Source organism: Lissotriton helveticus, chromosome 3_2, assembly GCF_964261635.1.
Source record: "Lissotriton helveticus chromosome 3_2, aLisHel1.1, whole genome shotgun sequence".
In the NCBI taxonomy this organism is placed as follows: Eukaryota; Metazoa; Chordata; class Amphibia; order Caudata; family Salamandridae; genus Lissotriton; species Lissotriton helveticus.
Window position 1 is genome coordinate 390,297,752 of NC_136062.1, and position 20,802 is coordinate 390,318,553.

At 47.0% G+C, this 20,802-nt stretch overlaps 1 protein-coding gene across 1 annotated transcript in view; it reads left to right on the forward strand.

Annotated features, from left to right (window-relative positions):
* Positions 1 to 10,914: 10,914 nt before the first annotated feature.
* CD59 (CD59 molecule (CD59 blood group)) overlaps positions 10,915 to 20,802 on the forward strand; it is a 175,558-nt gene continuing 165,670 nt past the window's right edge. The window contains exon 1 of the mRNA XM_078684301.1: positions 10,915 to 11,060. The gene's annotated coding sequence lies outside the window, so the exon portion shown is untranslated. The remainder of the gene's footprint in view (positions 11,061 to 20,802) is intronic.

Consider the following 20,802-nt stretch of genomic DNA (forward strand, 5'->3'; position numbering starts at 1 on the left):
TTGCCAAGGGGTCTGCAGGCAGCAGTTTTAAAAGCACAGCAAATGTTCCAAGTATAATTAGAAGTTTTTGAGCAACAATAAAAGTGTCAAGACCAAGATAACACCAGTGATTAATGTTCCTGCTGGAGAAAGATGAGTTTTGTCCAGTGGCAGCTTGACTTATTTAATGTAGCACAAAGGGTTAATATGCCTCTTGCAAAGAAAGTGTGCCTGTATTTATTTTTTTAACTGTGTTTGATCTGCATAGGTCAATGGGTTACTGCTTTTGTCACAGAGATTATTTAGTTACTGTGCAGTTTATAAGTGACAATTGTGATCTAGCACAGAGATGTATAAACTGGCATCAAAAAGATGTTTGCAAACTGTATGGTACAAGATAGTAACTTAAGTTTATTCCCAGTCTTTCATTATCCTGATGCTGCTAAAAAGGTTTATTTGAATGGAAATAAAGTTTCATTGTTAAAGTCAATGCTAAACACTGTGTTATGCCTACCAGTATGAATGAGGTGAATCCTACAACTAGTAGTCACCTTTGCCTTATGTTATTACATGTATAATTCATTGTCTCTATTGGGAAGTTTTACAAGGAAAGTGACTCAGTGAGTGCTGCAAGCCATTTAGCGGTGCTGCACTTAGTCACTTTCAAATCACAGGGATGCAACATATTTACCATGGTATGTGGCATCTGTGCTCTCCCTGCACTGGTGCACAAACTGCTGCCATGCACCGGCACAGGCACCCTTGCACCATTGTGCATGGGTGCCTGCGTTGTGGGGAGATTGTTTATGTTCAGGTAGGATTCTCTTTCTGCACATAAACAATCACTAGAGGGGATTTCATCTTCCTAAAGAACGAGGAGAAATGAATACATTTCTTCTTGTTGCACCTCCCTACGCCTCCCTTGGGGAGATGTAGCATTCGGACGCATTTCCAGATTCATGATTTCTCGTAAATCTGGAAATGTGCCTGGTTTCATGGGTGTTGCTTGGGAACACTCACAGCAAAACCCATGAAAAGTACCTTTCACGCAAAGTCCTGTGTGCAAAGGGGCCATATTTATAAGAACAGGAAAAGTCACGCAGGGTGGCTTTTCCTGTTCTTATAAATATGAGGCACTAAAATGCGCCGCCGGAGCGTCACTTTTTGTGACGCACCGGTTGCGCAAGGGTCTTGTAAATCTGCCCTATATGTGTGTGTGTTGTAAAGTGCTCTGACATCCTACAATGGTATGAGAGATGCTATAAAACAAATGAAATACATGTGACAGAGGGACTATGGAGAGACGAGAGGCACTGTTGGAGTGTGATAAAAAGGGAATCACTGAAGAACCCGAACAAAGATGATCTTATCCTGGTGCATAGTAAAGTCATCATTTACTATTCTTTTAAAACTAATACAATTCAATATATATTGATAAATGTGTTGTAGAATGCACTATTGTTTCCTAAATTGTCTTGGGGGGGAGAGCCTCCCAACCAAAGTCCCCTTTGTAGTGGTTCGACTCACTCACTGCACTTGATGTGCACCCTGAGGGGACTGGTCTGAAAACATTTGCCAGGGCTGCTTTGGGCCTCTAGACTGGCCTTGGCAGGAGCAGGAGCCTCGTAGTGTGAAATAAAACCAACCATTTAAAAGTTACTCATGGAGATGCAGCACCAACCTTCCCAATAAAGTTTTTAGTTTTTTGCAGAATCTGTCAATATAAAATACTAAAATCCTTAGTAATTCGACTATATGTTTTGTGTTCACACCTGTGTTTATTTTTTTCGGATTACTGTTTAAAATTTAAATTATACAGATTGCTAGGGGGTCCCCGGCTTCCTGTGCTGACTCAATTGGGAACCACTGCTCTAACTTCTTTCTTTGAAGTTGGTGCAGGTAACTTAACAATGTTATCCACTAAGGCAGGTTTAGGTCTCACACCTTATTCAATAATCAAATAGCCGAAATACGACACACTTCTTTCACCAAACTTACACTTAGATCTCTCAATCGTAAAACCAGCACTTTGCAACGTACTCCACACTCGTTTCAATTTTGAGTCATGATCACACTTGTCTAACCCCGCAACCAGAATGTCGTCTTAGAAAAATGACACCATGTGCATGTTCCCAAACAATTTATGCATCAAACGGTGAAATACAGCTGTGGCTGATGCCAGCCCAAATGGCATTCTTTTGAACTGATAACAACCAAACGGGGTTATAAACGCCGTGAGTCTCCTGGACTACGGTTCCAACTCCACCTGGTGGTATGCGGCAGAGAGATCAATTGTTGAAAACCATGTTGCACCCCTTAATGAAGACACCATCTCATTAATTCTAGACAGTGGAAACTTATCCACAACGATATTATTCTTCAAGTGGCGCAAATCTATGCATAAACAAATTTTTCCATTGGGTTTTCTGGCCACGACAATCAGAGAAATACATTGTGATGTTTCAATTTCCTCAATTACACCTTTGCACAACAACCCTTCAATCTCTTTTTTAACTTCCTCTCTAATCAACATTGGAATGTGTCTTACCTTATGTATCTTAGGTTGAGCATTCTCTTTCAAAACAATTTTATGCTCAAACCCTTTCAAAGAACCCAAATCCTTGCAAAACACTTTTGGGAAACATACACACAACTCATCCTCCAACTTACTTCTTTGATCCACAATCAGGACCTTCTCCTTGCTGTTAGGATCTAGAATTATATTTAAAGTCTTTTGATCAAACCATCCCAAAACAGATGGCCCCAATTTAGCCACATATAATTTCCCCATTGTGAATCTCCCCTTAAATAAAAAGGTGAGCCAGCGAAAACCCAACATTCCTATTATTTCTCCTGTGTCGCTAACAGCGTTGATATCTGACTTATCCAAATGTTCACCTAACCTACCCACAAACTTTGTCTCCATACATCTTGGTTAACGATGGTGTAAGGTGAACCTGAAACCGCATAAACACTTACACACACACCACCAATTGTAACTACACAAATAGGTTTCCCTTCCATAGCGTTGTCAGAAATATTTATCACTACATTGCCTCTCACATTCTTTACACAATCCACCTCATCCTCATCCTCCACTTCCACATCTCCATCCCAAACATTTTTAACATTGCTGCGTCTACGACATAACTTGCTAAAGTGACCAATGAGTCCACAATTAGCACATTTCTTCTTCAAGGCTGGACAAAATTGACTGAAAGCCAAATGCTCCTAGCTGTTACACCTATAACACCTTCTTTCTTCCACACCCCTGTTCGGAAATCTCATTGGTTGGTTCATCCCTCTTCCTTGTTGCTGCGGATGAAAATTCCTCATTGGTCCTTGAACTTTACAAACTGTCCCCTTAGTTTTAGATACTTCCTTGTCCTCTTCCTTAACCAAATTAGCACATCTCCCAGACATATCCGATTTCCTCATTATGGCAACAACATCGTCTAAAGGTGCATCACCATTAACCCACAGCCGATCCTGTAGCGCTGAATTATTATTAAACATGACAATTTGATCTCGAATCAGTTCATCATGTAGTCCACCAAAACGACAATCAAGTGCCAACTTCTTTAGATCGCCCAACCATTCATCTACTGTTTCATCTTTAGTTTGTTTCCTCTGTAAAAAAAATTATGCCTGATGACACCCATGCACACCTTAGGTGCAAAATATTTGTCCATATCTTTAATTGAGTTGTCAAATACATTCAGATCTGTGTCTTCACACTTGCTCATCCCAGAATACGTTTTTTTTAAACCCACCGGTCCCAGTGAGTGTAACAAAATCCTCTTCTTCTGTTCAGGCTTCATTTCCTATAGCTTCTATATAATTCACGAAATATTCTTTCCATTCAATCCACTTTATACTTGGCTGCGCACCTTTCGCCCAAAATGGCTCTGGAGGGCTTATTGAAAAATTTTGTTGAGCCATTTTTCTATTTACTTCTTGAACACTGTCACCTTCACCCATTCAAGTTCAATAAATTCCAATTCTTATATTCCTTAGTTCCTCTACGCTTCTATATATTATCCTTTTTTTTAAATATGATAAATTCAATCCAATACAATAATAAATTCCCCTCCCGACTGCCTCACCTGTTGTTCAAATTCCTTTTAAAAGTTCTGGTTCCTTTTTACCATAGCAGCACTTCAGCGTGTCACTCGATATGCTCTCAAAATGACATCATCCTTTTCTTTCTCCGTGTTTCCAAAATGGCCGCCACGTAAGGTCAAAAGATGTGATAGTGCGCACCTACGTCACCTCGTTGACCTTCTCCACACTTCCTGCGCATGCCTGAAGATACTGATAGACACGCCATCACTCAACACGCCGCCGCACTTCACGGCAGTTTCAAAAGATGCTTCTTGCTCCGGTGTAACAACAAGATCACCAGGTACATGGGCCGAGTCTCATAAATTTTATTACTTGCCGTGTCGTCCTCTGAGCAATAACACGCTGCAGTCATCTATTCCAATCTGTATTTGGCAATACAATTCCAAGAACTTAAAAAAAGTTCAGCTTTTCCGAAGTCAATAAAAAAACTTTAGACATCCCAAATCGTCGCCAATCATGTACTAACGAGGTCGGGTCAAAGTAGTAGTAATATCCTCATTATTTATTTAAGAATAAATACAGTAATAACAGGTGAGCGCCAGGGGGAAAAGATACCATCAATCTTACAGCCAAGTCCGCAACTGACTACATAAAGAATCTGGTCAGTAGAACCAAACCTAACATTCTAAACACGAGCTACTTAAAGATATACATAAGGATTTTCGCTCCTTAGTCACTTGGCAGAACTTTGCCGCCATCTCAGAGGTTGATCTCCTCAAATGCATCCGCAAAACCAAACCTTCCAACCATTCCTCTGACCCCATTCCCAGTGGCATCGCCGTTGATTTCTATACTAACACTCTCTCCTACTGGACCAGGCTAGTCAATCTCTTCCTCAGTCAAGGATCCCTCCCAAATGTCCTCAAACCAGGACAGGTTACCCCCCTTCTAAAAAAAACACTCTGCAGATGCAAATGACCTCAATAACTTCCGACCATCACCAATCTCCCTTTTCTTTCAAAGATCACAGAAAATTGTGTTGCAAAACAACTGTCCCAACACATTATGGACAATAATCTCCTCGACATGTTCCAGTCGGGCTTTATTCAAAACTGCAGCACTGAAACAACCCTGCTGCAAGTGTTCGATGATGCGCTGCATATTCTCGATACAGGAAAATCGTGACTTCTGATTCTTCTTGACCTCTCTGCAGCTTTTGACACTGTTAATCACAACACCCTCCTTAACATTCTTCAACAGAGAATGGGCGTGGAAGGTACTGTACTCAAATGGTTTTCCTCACAGACAGATCCCAAATGATCAAGATTGCAAATAGTCTCTCGTCTCCACTGGTGGTTGGTCGAGGCATCCCTCAAGGTTCTTTCCTTGCTCCCACTCTGTTCAATCTCTATCTGGAACAATTAGGGTACCTTCTAAGCAAATCTGGAATCCTCTACCATCTCTATGCGGATGATACCCAAATCTACCTCAAGGTGTCTTCCCCTCATGATCTCTCACTACTCAGCTCTACTCGCAACACTATTCACAACTGGATCAATCAATCATTGAAATTTATATAGCGCGCTACTCACCCGGAGGGTCTCAAGGCGCTTGGGAAGGGGGGGTCCGCTACTGCTCGAACAGCCAGGTCTTGAATTGCTTCCTGAAGGAGAGGTGGTCTTGGGTAAGACAGAGGTGGATGGGGAGGTAATTCCAGGTCTTGGCTGCCAGGTAGGAGAAGGATCTTCCTCCCATGGTGGCTCTTCGAATGCATGGAACGGCGGCGAGGGCGTGGCTGGTCGATCTTAGTTGGCGGGTGGGAGTGTAGAAGGTCAGGCGGTTATTGAGGTATCTGGGTCCTAGGTCGTGGAGGGCTTTGTGTGTGTGGGTGAGGAGGCGGAACGTCATTCTTTTGTTGACGGGGAGCCAGTGCAGGTCTTTCAGGTGTTCGGAGATGTGGTTGTGATGGGGGATGTCCAGGATGAGTCGTGCGGAGGCGTTCTGGATGCGTTGGAGTCTTTTCTACAGTTTGGCTGTGGTTCCGGTGTAGAGGGTGTTACCGTAATCCAGTCGGCTGGTGACAAGTGCCTGGGTGACCGTCTTCCTGGTCTCGGTGGGGATCCATCGGAAGATCTTTCGGAGCATGCGTAGGATGTTGAAACATGATGACGAAATGGCATTGACTTGTCTGGTCATCGATAGGGAGGAGTCCAGGATGAAGCCCAGGTTGCGGGCATGGTCCGGTCGTTTGGGTGCGCTGCCCAGGGCCGGGGGCCACCAGGAGTCATCCCAGGCAGATGGTGATGATCCAAGGATGAGGACTTCCGTCTTGTCTGAGTTCAGTTTCAAGCGGCTGTTCTTCATCCACTCGGCTACTTCTGTCATCCCTTCGTGTAGGTTGGTTCTGGCGGTGGCGGGGTCGTTGGTGAGGGAGAGGATCAGCTGGGTGTCGTCGGCGTAGGAGATGATGTTGAGGTTGTGTCGGCGTGCGATGGCTGCGAGGGGGCTCATGTAGACGTTGAAGAGGGTGGGGCTGAGTGAAGATCCTTGTGGTACGCCGCAGATGACTTCGGTGGCCTCGGATCTGAATGGGGGGAGGCGGACTCTCTGGGTTCTTCTGGCGAGGAACGAGATGATCCACTCCAGCGCCTTCTCTTGGATTCCGACTTGCTGAGGCGTTGTACTAGGGTGCGGTGGCAGACAGTATCGAACACTGCAGAGAGGTCCAGGAGGATGAGGGCTGCTGTTTCCCCGTTGACGAGCAGGGTTCGGATGTCGTCAGTGGCTGCGATGAGGGCGGTTTCGGTGCTGTGGTTGGCTCGAAATCCGGACTGAGAGTGGTCGAGGGATCCATTGGTTTCGAGGAAGGAGGCAAGCTGTCTGTTGACGGTCATCTCTATGACTTTGGCAGGAAACGGGAGGAGCGAGATGGGGCGGTAGTTCTTGAGGTCGGTGGGGTCTGCTGATGGTTTTTTCAGTAGGGCGCTGAGTTCGGCATGCTACCAGCTCTCCGGGAAGGTGGCGGTGTTGAAGGAGCAGTCGATGATGGAGTCGGCCTTGTTGAAGACGTGGTGGGGGCATGGGTCGGTCGGCGAACCGGAGTGGATGGAGTTCATCGTGTGGATGGTGTCTTCGGTGTTGACTGGGGTCCAGGTGTGGAGGGTGGTGGTGGGGGGCGTTGGTTCTGTGTTTGGGTGCGTGGACTGATCGCCAAAGCTGTTGTGTATGTCTGCGATCTTGTTGTGGAAGAACGTGGCGAGTGAGTCGCAGAGGTCTTGTGAGGGAGTGATGTCGTTGTTTCCGGCGCTGGGGTTGGAGAGCTCTTTGACGATGCTGTAGAGCACCTTGCTGTTGTGTGCGTTGTTGTCTAGTCGTTCCTTGAATGCTGACTTCTTGGTGGTGTGGATCAGCTGGTGGTGTTTGCGGGTGGCGTGCTTGAGGGCGGTCATGTTGTCTGTGGTTGGGTTCTTTCGCCAGGCTTTCTCGAGGGTGCGGCAGTTGTTCTTGGAGCTCTTGAGGTCGTTGTTGAACCACGGGGCTTTCTTGCTTCTGGGCCTGTTGGGATGGGTTTTCAGGGGTGCGAGGTCGTCGGCGCAGTTGGTGATCCACTGTGCGAGGTTGAGGGCTACTTGGTTTGGGTCCGTTGATCTGGCGGGAGAGTTCTGGTTCAGTGATGTGGTGAGCTGGTCGGTGGTGATCTTGTTCCAGTTCCTGCGGGGAACCTGTTGCGGAAGGTGGTGAGTCGTGGTCCTTCTGAAGCTGAAGTGGACGCAGCTGTGGTCTGTCCAGTGCAGTCCGGTGGAGTGGCTGAAGGAGATATGTTTGCTGGAGGAGAAGATTGGGTCATGCGTGTGTCCGGCGTAGTGGGTGGGGGTGTTAACCAGTTGCTTGAGTCCGAGGTTGGCGAGGTTGTCCAGCAGGGTGGTGTTGTTGTTGTTGTTGTTGTTCTCCAGGTGGAAGTTGAGGTCCCCTAGGAGGATGTAGTCAGCGGAGGGGAGGGCGTGTGGGCTGATGAAGTCTGCGATGTCTTCGCTGAATTGTGTGCGTGGTCCTGGGGGTCTGTAGATGAGGGTGCCTCTGAGTGTGGTCTTGGGGTAGGTGTGTATCTGGAGATGTTCGGCAGCTGTGAAAGTGTCGTCGGAGTTGGTCGTGATGCGGATGGTCTACTTGTGGACGATGGCGATGCCTCCACCTGTCTGGTTGACGCGGTCCCTCCGGATAATCTTGTAACCGTCCGGGATGGGGGTGGCGATGTCGGGTGCTGAGGAGGCGTTCATCCAGGTCTCCGTGAGGAAGGCGACATCCGGAGAAGTGGTGTCGAGCAGGTTCCATAGTTCCACGGCGTGTCTGTGGACGGAGCGGGTGTTGAGCAGGATGCACTTCAGGTGGTTGCTGTTGGTGCTCGGCTTGGTGGGTGCGGGTGAGTTGCAGGTCCGGATGCAGGAGAACTTGCAGGATTGGCAGGTGAAGGGTCCGTGGGTGCATCCTGGGGTGGCTCGGTAGCAGCCGGGGAGGCGGCTGGTGTTGAGTGCTCTGAGGGTGCCGGAGTCGTACGTCCGGCGGGTGGGGTGGCACCTGCGGGGGACGCATGGGCTCTGCCATAAATGGAGAGTGGAGGGGGCGGAGCGAGGGTGGAGCAGCTGGGAGGTGGGAGCGGGGTGGCGAATGGGAGAGGGTCGGGGAAACCAGCAGGAGTGGAGGCGGGCCGCGGGGGAGCAGCGGCAGGGAGCGGGGTGGGCAGCGGGGCCAGAAGCGCTAGGGCAGACGGCGGCAGCAGGGGGCAGAGCACAAAATGGCAGCAGAACAACACACTACAATTGGGGCAAAACGGCAAATGGGGGCAGAGCAACAGGCAACAGGGGGCAGAGCAAAACAATACAAATGGGGCAAAACGGCAACAGGGGGCTGAGCACAAAATGGCAGCAGAGCAAACAATACAGGTGGGGCAGTACAATGGCGATACTTACGTCCACAGAGGGGTCACAATCAGGGCAGCGGTTCGAGCGGCGGTGGCAGCAGGGGACCGGGTGACTTCCTGGAGGGGGCCACGCGGCGGCCACGCGGCGGCTAGAGCGACCGGCACTGACGAGGTCAGTTCACCAACTCATTCTCAATCCCTCCAAAACGGAATTCCTTCTCATATCTAGCTCTCTCTCTCCGCCTCCTGTTCAAGTCTGGATGGATCAATCAAATCTACTCAACATTAAAACCATCATTGTGGATTGCGCTAAATCCTTAGGTGTCATACTTGACAAAAGACTCAACCTCAACCTCATCTGCACTGCCCCTAAATTTATATGTTCTGCCATTGTGTCTTACCTCCCAGGCAGAGAGCTACGCTCCTCGCACATGGCCCTCTTAGTCATCCCCCGCTTTGAAAAACAGAGGGCGGGTGGAGCGAGGTTCGCTGTCCTGGCCCCAGCATTCTGGAATTCTCTCCCTGTTGCCCTCCGTACAACACCCTCTTATGCTCAGTTTCGCAGGGAACTCAAAACCCTCTTATTTGCGCAAGCTTACTCTGTCTAAACCCCCTCCAACTGCTACCGTCTACTGCAACTCAAATAGCGCCATGAAACCGCTGGGTGAAAGTGCGCTGTACAAATGTTTTTAAATTCAAATTCAAATTCAAATTCATCTCACACATCAACTCAATGGCCAAGAGCGCACGTTATCAACTGCGACTTTTATGGGGGATTCGTCGGTTCTTCCCGGAGAATGACCTAAAAACCTTGGTCCAATCGGTAGTTCTCTCTAGACTTGACTATTGTAATTCTCTTCTGATTGGGCTTCCCAAATCTCACCTTTCCCCCCTCAATTTAGCAGCTCGCTTCATTTCAGGGTCCAAACGAAGTGACCACATCACTCCTATCCTGTCTTCTCTCCGATGGCTTCCCATTGAGGCTAGAGCTATCTACAAAACAGCGTGCATCACCCACAAAGCTATGCACTCTTCCACCCCTCGCTAGCTGACGAATAAACTCAAACTGTCTGGAGGCTCAAGACCTTCTCGGAATACGGAAAAGTTCCTTCTTGAACCCCCTCCTTCAAAAGAGAAAAACTGTTGGCACAATCGTTCTCAGGTAATGCGGTGAGAACCTGGAACTCGCTTCCTCCTTCGCTCCGTGCCATCACCTCCATCCAGATCTTCAAAGCGGACCTCAAATCTCTTTTACTCCAAAGACACTTTCAGAACTAATTCCCTCCTTCTCAGACCCTGCCAGGAAGTTCTATAGTCATTGTAAATTTGTCACATATGTTTATATTTTTGCTTATACATCCTGTGCTTGATGTGTTTGAAATTGTGTTCCTTTTGCCTGCGTTGTTTTGATTCTACGGCCTGATATTGTTTGCCAGGAAGTTCTTTAGTCATTGTAAAATGTGTCATATTTATTCTTACTATTGCTTATACAGTCTGTTCATGCTATTTTTGTTTGCTCTATTCCTGCAACAGTTCTCTCATGTAACTTTACGGGTTCTATTGTACAGTGCTCTGACACCTTCGGGTAAAGTCCGCGCTTTATAAAAGTGCATTAAATGAATAAATAAATAAACAAATAAAAAGCAATACAACACTCGCGTTGACCCGCTGTTCGGTCAAAGTGTAAACACACTGAGTAACCAGCTGAAGCCCTGTCAGCACTAACGGCCAGTAAGGGCTCAGCGAAGAGGCGTGGGGGCGGGGCTCGGAGCTGGAGGCCGCCCCCCAGCGCGAGAGATTGGAGGCGTAGCGCGGTGATAGGCCCGAGGGTAGGATAGGGGCGGAGCTCGTTAGGGAACGTTCTCCAGGTCTGCCGCAGTGATAGGCCTTGGCCTGTTGGCGTCTGCCCAGTGAGGCGTGGCCTTGTGGAGGCGGGGCCTCTGCCCTCTGATGGGCAGGTCCTCAGGCCCTGGTAGAGTTAGGCGCGGCGCCCAGAGCTCACACCGAGGCGCACCTCGCTCGAAGCAGCACGCACCCAGCCCGCGAGGAGAGGAGGCAGATCCCGTTAATACCCCGAAGCACCCAGTCCGACCAAGAGGTGAGGGCTTCCCGTGGCCGCTAGTGTTAGTACCACGCTACCTTGAGTGACAGGCCCGACGTCTTCCAGTATCCAGCGCTAGGGTGGGCGCGCGCACTCGGCAAGATTTGGGGGACACAGGGATACTGAGGGCCTGCCCGGGCCTTGGGAACTAACATGTCAGGGGACTCTCTACATGTAACATGTAAGCCACGGTGTTAAGAAGGGAACGCGGCGGGTCTACAGCTGTTCTTGTCCGTCTGGTATGCGAAAGGTTGCCCGACATTACATTGATCCATTTCCAACAGTTTTTTGTTGGGCGTGATCCGTCTCATCACAGTGAAAATGCATGTTAGACAATGCGTGTGTCTGTCTTCTTTTTTTTGGGTGGAGTGCAGGAAAAAAAGTTAAAATTATTATATTTACTGAATCAAATTGTATTGCTTGGAGAAATGTGTTACGGCATGCTATACCCATCCCATCATGCCTGAACTGTTTTATTTTAAAAAATAAGGAGCCTAACTTCTGTGTGTCCAGGCGCTTTACTAATATGATCATAATAGCACACCTAACGCTCAAAATGTATATTGGAATCGGTCCAAACGCGAAGATATTACTTAGATTAACAAATGGCTACGACTCTGTGCGGAGAAATGAAGAATTGCTTGTCAGCTGATACTGGAAATGCGCTCACATCCACTCAGATGTTACCAGAGGCATGCAGGGCACATGTCTTCAAAAGAGAAGTGGGGGAACTAGCCGAGTTTAGCAGTGTGCAAGTGACATCAATGCGCGTGACAGTACTGTACTAGACGACAGTGCATGATACTACTCGTCGTAGCATCACAGAAAGTTACCTCACAAGAAGTGACATCCGTTTTTAGACCTCCCACACATGCTTAGCAGTTATATCATTGACATTTAAGTGCATTATGACATCTTGCAAATTAGATTCTCTGTCTGGGATGTGCTGAAAAAGTGGCGCACACCTGGGGCAAAATCTGGTCCTCAACAAATATATTTGTGTTTTACAACTGTGCCAAAAAGAAGTTGCAACAAATTAAGCAGCTCAGATCCATTGCCATGTTTCTCCTCATTGCCAAAGTCTACATTTTAAAATAATCTAATGGGGTTAAGGCACCTGTTGCAGAGATCTTTGTGCGCTCATTAAAGATCACGGAAGAATAGTAATGGTAAGAAAGCTCTGGCGGTTAATGCGTTTATTGGAGAAAGATGTGTTTTGTCTAGTCCAAATTTGAATCAAAGTAGTATAGAAGGCCAATGTGTGTCCTGCAAAAGCACATCAATTAAAATGCATTTGACATATTTTTGTTTTATGTAGATCGGTAAGTGGGTGACTGCTCGTTTAACACAGAGACACTTTTGTTTCGTGCACTTCACAAATTGTAATCTTTCTAATATAACACTGTGAGCTATGAAGGACGTGACTTGTACACCTTGAAACTCTCACTGTCGTATGTCACACATCTTGTACATTTGTTTACACACATTCTTTATTGTCAATGTATAATGTGCATGCTATGTAAAGGGCTCGGCCACCCTGCATTGAGTTGAGTAGTATTGTAATAGAAATACAATCGTGGTTAATTCAGTTGTGTAAACCGTGGACATTCTTACAGTGCATGCATATCTCTGATATTCAGGGACAGAACAAAGTACTGTAAAGTAGTAACAAGCTGTTTGCCTTTGTTTCCCCTCCATTGTATTTGCATTTGCGTGTTAGACTCCAGACTCCACACAGACAGGATCATATCTGAACAAAAAAAGGCCTGATGGCCCCTTAACTTCGGCCTTTATTTTTAGCCCAGCTGAAGGTGAAAATAAAAATCCCCGACCCTCCCTGCATGGTGGAAGGCAGACCACTTGCAGGTACTGGTAATTGTGTACTGGTGTCTGAAAAATTACACCAGGGGGACAAGTGCAACATATTTCTATAGGGCTGAACTTCTTGGCAAGGGAGACGTTGTCGACCCTGCCAAAATAGTGCGTGAACACAGTCTGCCCATGTGTATTCCAGACTTGGGCCTTGGAGGCATGCAAGCAGGCAATAAGCATACCACCATAGCATACATTCACAAAGAATACTTAGAGGTGAATAGGATGTGGCGTTGTGGACAGAGCCAACTGTGGATATTGGGAACCAGGTTCAAGTCCCAGCATCACCTCAACAACCTGAGATTCTGGGCAAAACATTTACAGCCTGATTCATCATTCTCCCGTTTTGCGAGCCCCTAATAGCGATTCATAAGGAATCGCTATTAAGGACTTGCAAAACGGGATTCATGTAGGAATTGCAAAAAATATTGCGATTCCTACATGTTCCTTATTTGCGATTAGCAAATTGCTAATCGCAAATAAGGAATAACTCCCCATGCATTCCTATGGGCCTTTAGGCCCATAGGAATGCATGGGGAGTTATTCCTTATTTACGATTAGCAATTAGCTAATCGCAAATAAGGATGCGATTTCAAGGGTGCAGGGGTGTCCAAAGGACACCCTGTAGCACCCCTGAAATGTAATCTACATTGGTGTTGCGCGCACACATGTCCAAAGGACATGTGTGTGTGTGTGTGTGTAACATGCAACTTAGAAAAATGCATTTAAATGCATTTTTCTAAGTTTTTGCTATTTACTGAGAGGTCTGACCTCTCGGTAAACAGCGGCCCAAAATTGCAATTTCGCAATTTTAAAATGCTTCATGAATTGCATTTAAGGAATCTCAAACAGAGATTCCTTAAATGCAATTCTTCGCAAATGTGCGAATTCTTTAATAGCGAATTTTGCATTTGGGATGATGAATCCCAAATGCAAAATTTGCACTCGCAAGAGCAAAAGATTCTGATAATCTTGCCCTTTGCAAGTGCAATTTAACTTGATGAATCAGGCTGTTAATCTCCACATGCCTAAAAAAAATACTATGCAAAAATTGCTACAACAAAAAGGCGAAATAGACAGGGGCTATACTAGTGTGCTGGGGTGATTCATGCTTAAAGCCAAGCTTCTATACAGTGAAATGACCTTTTTGTAAGAGTGATTACCAGTCTGGACTTTCATATTCAAATCCATACTTTGCATGTTTGTAAGTCTCTAACTGGATAAAGTGCCATAATGTAGTAATTTATGAACTGCAAGCAAAGCCTTTCCTATATTTGTTAACTTCATTGTGTTATGCTTTTATTCATATATATTTACACAAAGTATAGATTTGGTTTTACATTTTTGTACGTTGCAGTGGTGATGGCGAGTTTTATGCATAATTATATAAATGCATCCGGATTAACCAATAGTGAGTTCAAACCAATCTGTTGAATATTTTCTGATGCTAACGTTTTCTAATGTAGGCCTTGATTTCAAAATGGTTAGTGTTGCTTGCATCTGTCTTAATATACAATTATTTTTGTTTCTGTCTCGTTCTGCACGCAGACAATTCATGAATTTGCAGCCTTGTAAGCAATGAGATGTAACACCACTTTCCCAGGTAGAGAAAAAGGTTTCTTTTTGCGAGTTCTGTAGTATAACGTTTCATGGACAGTAATTCTCTCCTTGCCCTCTCACTTGCCTCCTGCTGTGCTCTCAGGAGTGAGTAATACAAAAGGGGATGATGGACGGAGCGTTTGAACAAATCAAACACGCACCTCCCAGTCAACTGATCTGGGTTTAATCCATCACCATTCTTTAGTTCACTCAGCCACCCCAGTTAAGACATGGCTATATGCAAATCGGTCTGACCCTGTGCCTCATGGGAACAGTACAGCCCAAACTGCCAAGCCATGTCTTCCCTGGACCAGAAACAAGCATCCTGGGACCGGTTTCGGATTCATAATCCTCATCAGCCAGGCTAGCTTGAATCCAGTGGCCAAGTGAACAAGGGACTCACGTGGATTAAACCCAGATCAGTTGACTGGGGCTGAGTGTTTGATTTCCCAAGATCCTTATTGGGGAGCAATAATGTATCTATGTTGTCCCAATGACCCTGTAGCACTGTATCAGCCAGTAGGCGTTTCATGTTCTTCATCCTGACTTTCATGTTGTAGCATTGGCATAAGAGAGCAATTCAGGAGTGTATCTGATTTTCCACAAGAATAAAAGCGGCGTAGTTTGTATGTGTCTGCGATGGAGTACCTACCCATGTCCAGCCTTAGAGAAGGCGAGTGGTGTGCTCTGAGGTAGCAACACCTAACTACTCAAGAACTTATTCTCGGATCTTGAGTGGTCGTCCATCTTATCAAAGCCTCATAATTCAGCCCTATATAGTGCAGAGCTCACAGCTTTAGATTCGCAAATCTGGAGGGCAGCTACAACAGGTTTGCTAAAGGAGTTGCAATGTTCTTTTCTCTAGCCCCCACTATTTGCTTAAGCTTCAAAGTCCTCATGCAAAAAGAACAATTGATGGACAGAATGCAGAACGAGGTCAAACATTCACCCCAGTACAGATATCTGGACCTAAATCTATCGTTTTTTTGCTCGCCATGCCATTCCAGTATGGACCCACCCACACCTTCCTGCTCAGTTGTGATTATAGGCGTCAGCCATATTTAAAAGGGGTCTAAATCTGTTGCTGCAAGTGATATCTGATTCAGGCGGGCCATGTGCCGTCGAAAATCTGAGTTTCTATGTTAGTTTGCTTACGTTAACAGTCCTGTGGCTATGTATGTTGGATTTCTTAAACATGTTAGGGGTGCATTTTTGTGTTGTAGAGCTTGCATGTGGGATTCCTTGTGAATGTGACTGGGGACAGACTGTGGTGGGTTTAAAATGTCCTTGCATTCTACCAATAAGTTGTTAATGCAGTCAAGTACACAATTCCCACCAGCATGCTTTAGTGCCTTTTTTTACTTGTTTGGTGAGAGGCTTTCCTTTTTCTTTCTCCTCTTCGAGCCTTCGCTCTGAAGTCGGGGAATGCCACACAACCTGCTGCACATTAGAATACAATAAATTGAACACTATATACAGCTATTTAACAGTGAACCTCCAGGTGCACACTGTACCTTGAATGACCTAAGGAGCCTTAGTAAAGAGTGCATCTTAATAGGCCTTTTGAAGCTCAAGAGAGACAAAGAAGGGATCTGAGGCATCCCAGGCGAAATGCATAGGCCCAGCTCTAGAGGTGGGTGAACCAATTAATTACCAGGAAGATCTGAGGCAGAGGTGAGCCAGGTGTTTGGCTATGTTTAAAGAGCCTAGAAACCAGCTGACCCCTGAAAAGGTTTGCAGTGTAAAGCGTACAAAATACCTCATGTACAACTTATCTAAAATCTCTTCAGTATAAAAAGTGCTTTTTTTTTAACATGTAAGAGTTATACACCATAGGACATCGGGTTATATCACTGCATTGATAGACATTTATGAAAAGGGATAGTTAAAAATCAACAAACGTTTGTGCCTGCCTAATACTCCCCTCCCCCCCCCCACCCACCTTTACATAACGCTTTTAGTGAACCAAAAGGTAAGTCAGTTGGCATGTGCGCCATACTTGAGGCTTAGAATCTTATTGCAGATGAAACACCATTATATTAGACTAAACCAAACAGAAAAAGGTTTTGGTCAATGCACATCCTGAACACATCTATTTGTAGATGCCCTCGTGTGCTGATGAATAACATTTGGTCAATCGGGGAAGCTATGATCCCTGATTTTATTTAATTTATTTATTTTTATTTATTTATTTCACTTTGTGAAATTCAGCCACTAAATAGGTATGTCATTATATGTATCTAATTCTTCTGTTGTGTATGGAAGAATAGTGTAGTGTAGATATTACGCCCTGGGCTGCAGATAGAAGCCAATTGAAAGCTCAGCTTGTTTTGGGCTCGAGGGTCCAAGAGGACATTGACTTGCACCAAGCGAGGCATTTGGTTCTAGCCTTTAGTGGCTCATCAACCTCTATCCAGCTCCTATTAGAGGCTCATGGGCCTTCAGAAGCGGGCTTCTATTGGCTCCTGAACCACCAAGCCCCCCACGCCTCTTTGTGGTGAAATGCCAAAAGAGCTAAATGGCAAATCTGCCCCTGCAACCACATACAGAAGTAGAGAGTTAACCATTATCTTATCTAGTCGTCCGGAATCCTCAGTTTCAGAGCAGGCCTGCAAAGGGCCTGGCATTCAAGCCTATTCGCTCTCTCCAGGCACCCATGTGTGTTCTGCTACTGCCCACGTCCTTTGTAGTCAACTGGAAACTTTGTAAAGAGGAGGAATGTAAAGAAGTTATACGTTAAATGGATGGGATGGGGAAAACTTTAACAAAAAGTGTAAGCATATTGACAACAGCCCATACTACACTTAAAGATCATTAAACACAAAACAGCTTTGACTGGTATTCTCAAATTCCTTGTAAGTTATTGAATGTACATAATCAGACTCGTAGCCCCCACACAGAGGCATATATAATTGAAGTGAAGAGGGGCCCTCACAGCCTCAGCGAGGCCTGAGGCTGTGAGGGTCCCTTTGCACTTCAATTATATATGCTTCTGTGTGGGGGCTACGAGTCTATGTATTTTAATATGTGCATGGTAAGGTAGTGTAGGCTGCAGCAGTACTTAATTTGTAAAGAAAAAAAGTGCCATGGCTCTTCACAGCAGGCACTGCTGCCTGCCCCGCCCATTTCCCCTGGCAGCATTGCCAGTAACAGTATCGACGCAACTAATAACCATCACGCTTCTTCAAGTGTGACAATTCGTACTATTCTAGGCCACCCAAACCTATAAGAATGGGGTGGTATAGTCAGGATTGCCATTTTTTATGTAGAGAGAAATAATGAACACGTTTCTTGTACTCCTCTCAAAATTAGACAGTGCCACCTTGTGGTGCACTGTTATTGGTGCTTATGTTGAGAATTTAGTGCCAGTGCTGAGCACCAGAAACCACAGGCTCAAATTAAGCATGATGCGGCAGGCATGATACCAGTGATACTCAAAGTACGGCCCGGGGGTAGCTTGCCGCCCTCTTTACCTTTACATGCAGCTCCCCTGGTGTACAGGTTGGCATCAGTTCCAACACACTGGTTCCATTTTTCTTTCCTCCTGTTCCCTTTGAAACCCTCTGCAAGGGTTTGGTAATTAGTTTTCTCACCAAATTGGATTTAGCATGGGACGCAGAGGAGGTGTGTATTCTGTGTTTTCTGGACACGGGCCTACGAGGCCACAGCAGCGGAGAGGTGCGGGAACCGAGGGCCGCTGGCGGCGGTGAACTGCAGGGCAGCGGCAGTGCAAGGAATTGCGCAGACTGCAATTGAGAGGACCAGATCCCGCAAAGGCAACAGGGAAGGAGTAGAGGACTGCCTGTGGGTTCAAGAATTATCCAACAGGTGAGGCAGCAGACAAAAGGAAGACGATAGCAGCCGGGAGCCCCAGCAAGAGTAAAACTACATCCGGCCAATAAGTTTCTAGCCAAACAAGTAAGGCGTCTGATGGGAAAAGGGGCTACTTTCCCAGCCGCAGAAACAACTGGGCTAGGCCCCTATGTAGGGGCAGACTCAGGCCTACAAACAATTACAGGCTTGCAGCAATGTTATTATAAGTTCCAGCCAAACCCTGGGGGGAGAGACCCCATTTGAAATCACAAATAGCAACCCATATATCTACACCAATTTGAAGGAGGGAATAGAAAGATCACCCTGTAGAAAATACATACCATTTGATATAGGACCCCATGGATTGGCAGCAGCAGCACAAGGTATGCTTCTCCATACAGTGTGGTTCATGTGAGGTCCTGAATAGATACTGGGGAGGGGTCCTGAGCTGTCTCACAGAAGTTCTGGAGTGGAACTTTCCTAAATCTCCAAAGCTAGTTCTATTAGATGTCACTGATGAGATAGGGGGAAACCAATGTAAATGCCACCTCTTATTTTTTGGCCTCATACTTGCAAAGCGGGAAATAGCCCAATTATGGAAAACAGAAACATCTCCACATGTAGGGACATGGAAAAAGGGTTAGACTTTTGTATGACAATGGTAGAGGCAGTCTTTAAAGCATGGTGCTGCCCCCAGAAACACAGGAAGATCTGGCAAAAAGGGACAGAATACAGAGGGCTCATTCTGAGATACCCGGATCTACCAGAAAGACACATAGACTGGGAAAGTCATGCACAAAAAGATTGCATATACCCCAAAAAGGTAACATCAAAATATATGGACGATATGTGGTACAAATAGAAGAAACATCGACATACTACACTGCAGCAAAGTTGCAGTTGCATTGGCTATAGTTTGTTACACTGTATGAAATCAATCAATCAGAGTACTTGTGAAGCGCGCTACTTACCCGTGAGGGTCTCAAGGCACTGAGGGGAGGGGGTGCCGCTACTGCTCGAAGAGCCGGGTCTTGAGGAGTCTTCTGAAGGCGAGTAGGTCTTGGGTCTGCCGTAGGTGGGTAGGAAGGGTGTTCCAGGTCTTGGCGGCTTGTTCGTTGGATGTGGGGAACATCGGTGAGGGCGAGAATGGCGGAGCGGAGTTGGCGGGTGGGGGTGTAGAAGCGGAGTCTGCTGTTCAGGTAGGCTGGTCCGGCGTTGTGGAGTGCTTTGTGTGCGTGAGTGAGGCGCTTGATGGGTATCCTCTTGTCGACGGGGAGCCAGTGTAGGTCTCTCAGGTGGGGGGTGATGCGGCTGCAGCAGGGGTCGTTGACGATCAGTCGGGCGGAGGCGTTTTGGATGCATTGTAGTCGTCGTAGGTGTTTGGCTGGGATTCCTGTGTAGAGTGCATTGCCGTAGCCCAGTGTGCTGCTGACGAGGGCCTGTGTCATCGTTTTTTAGGTCTCCTGGCGTTTAACAGCGCGTCAGCGCTGTGTCCGCCAGGAGATCTTTTGTCAGTGACTATGCTCCCCAGGAGACAGGGCTGGCCGCGCGCATTGCCTCTTCAAGGAGGCTATTTGAGCGGGGCACGCGCTCGCGAACGCGCTCAGCTGCTGTCTCCCGGGAAGCTCTTTCACCAAACACGCATGTGCATACACAGACACACACACACACACACAAGCGCCCATGCACGCACGCACCCACACATACAGAGAACCTACCCCCGCTGTCGCATACACACACGCGTGCACACACACACCCACAAGTGCACCGAGCGCCCCCCCGCCCCCACTTACCGCCACTCCGGACTTCAGCCGCCACCGCTCCTCTCCTGGGCAGGCACTCCGTGGGCGCGGCTTCCAGCAGGAAACGGAAGTCCCGCCCCACGGTAGTTTTCCTCACGCGCACACGACCAGCTGGGGAGTACAGGAGCAGGTTCGCTGAGATCACCCGCGTAGCTAGGGGGGGGCGCGAGGGTGGCGGTCCGCCCCAGGCGGCACTATTTTCGGGGCGGCAGCTCGGCACTGATGGCCCATGGTGGCGGCCTTTATAATTTATTTGCAGACACTGACACAGTGTCCACAAATGAATTATAAAGGCCGCCACCATGGGCCATCAGTGCCGAGCGGCCGCCGCGTAAGCAGGCCAGGTCCTAGAGCAATCATTCAGGTAGCGCACGAAAGCGCTTATGTGACCTTACATCCTGGCTGGCTGGTCCTGGAAATGACGTCCAACCGGAAATGGGAATGCGTGGAGACGTGTTGCGCGCATGGAGAGTGCAGCCCAGCACCCCAGGCCTCATGAACAGAGTCGGGCCCGAGGAGAGGTCGAGTCACACGGCAGAGGAAGTGTAATTAAGAGAGGGGCTGCCGATTACACCCCCCAATGCCTTTCCTAAACCATTCCGGCAGCTGTAGTGCTAGCACACGACTGCCAGCAGCCCCTCAAAATCAATCAT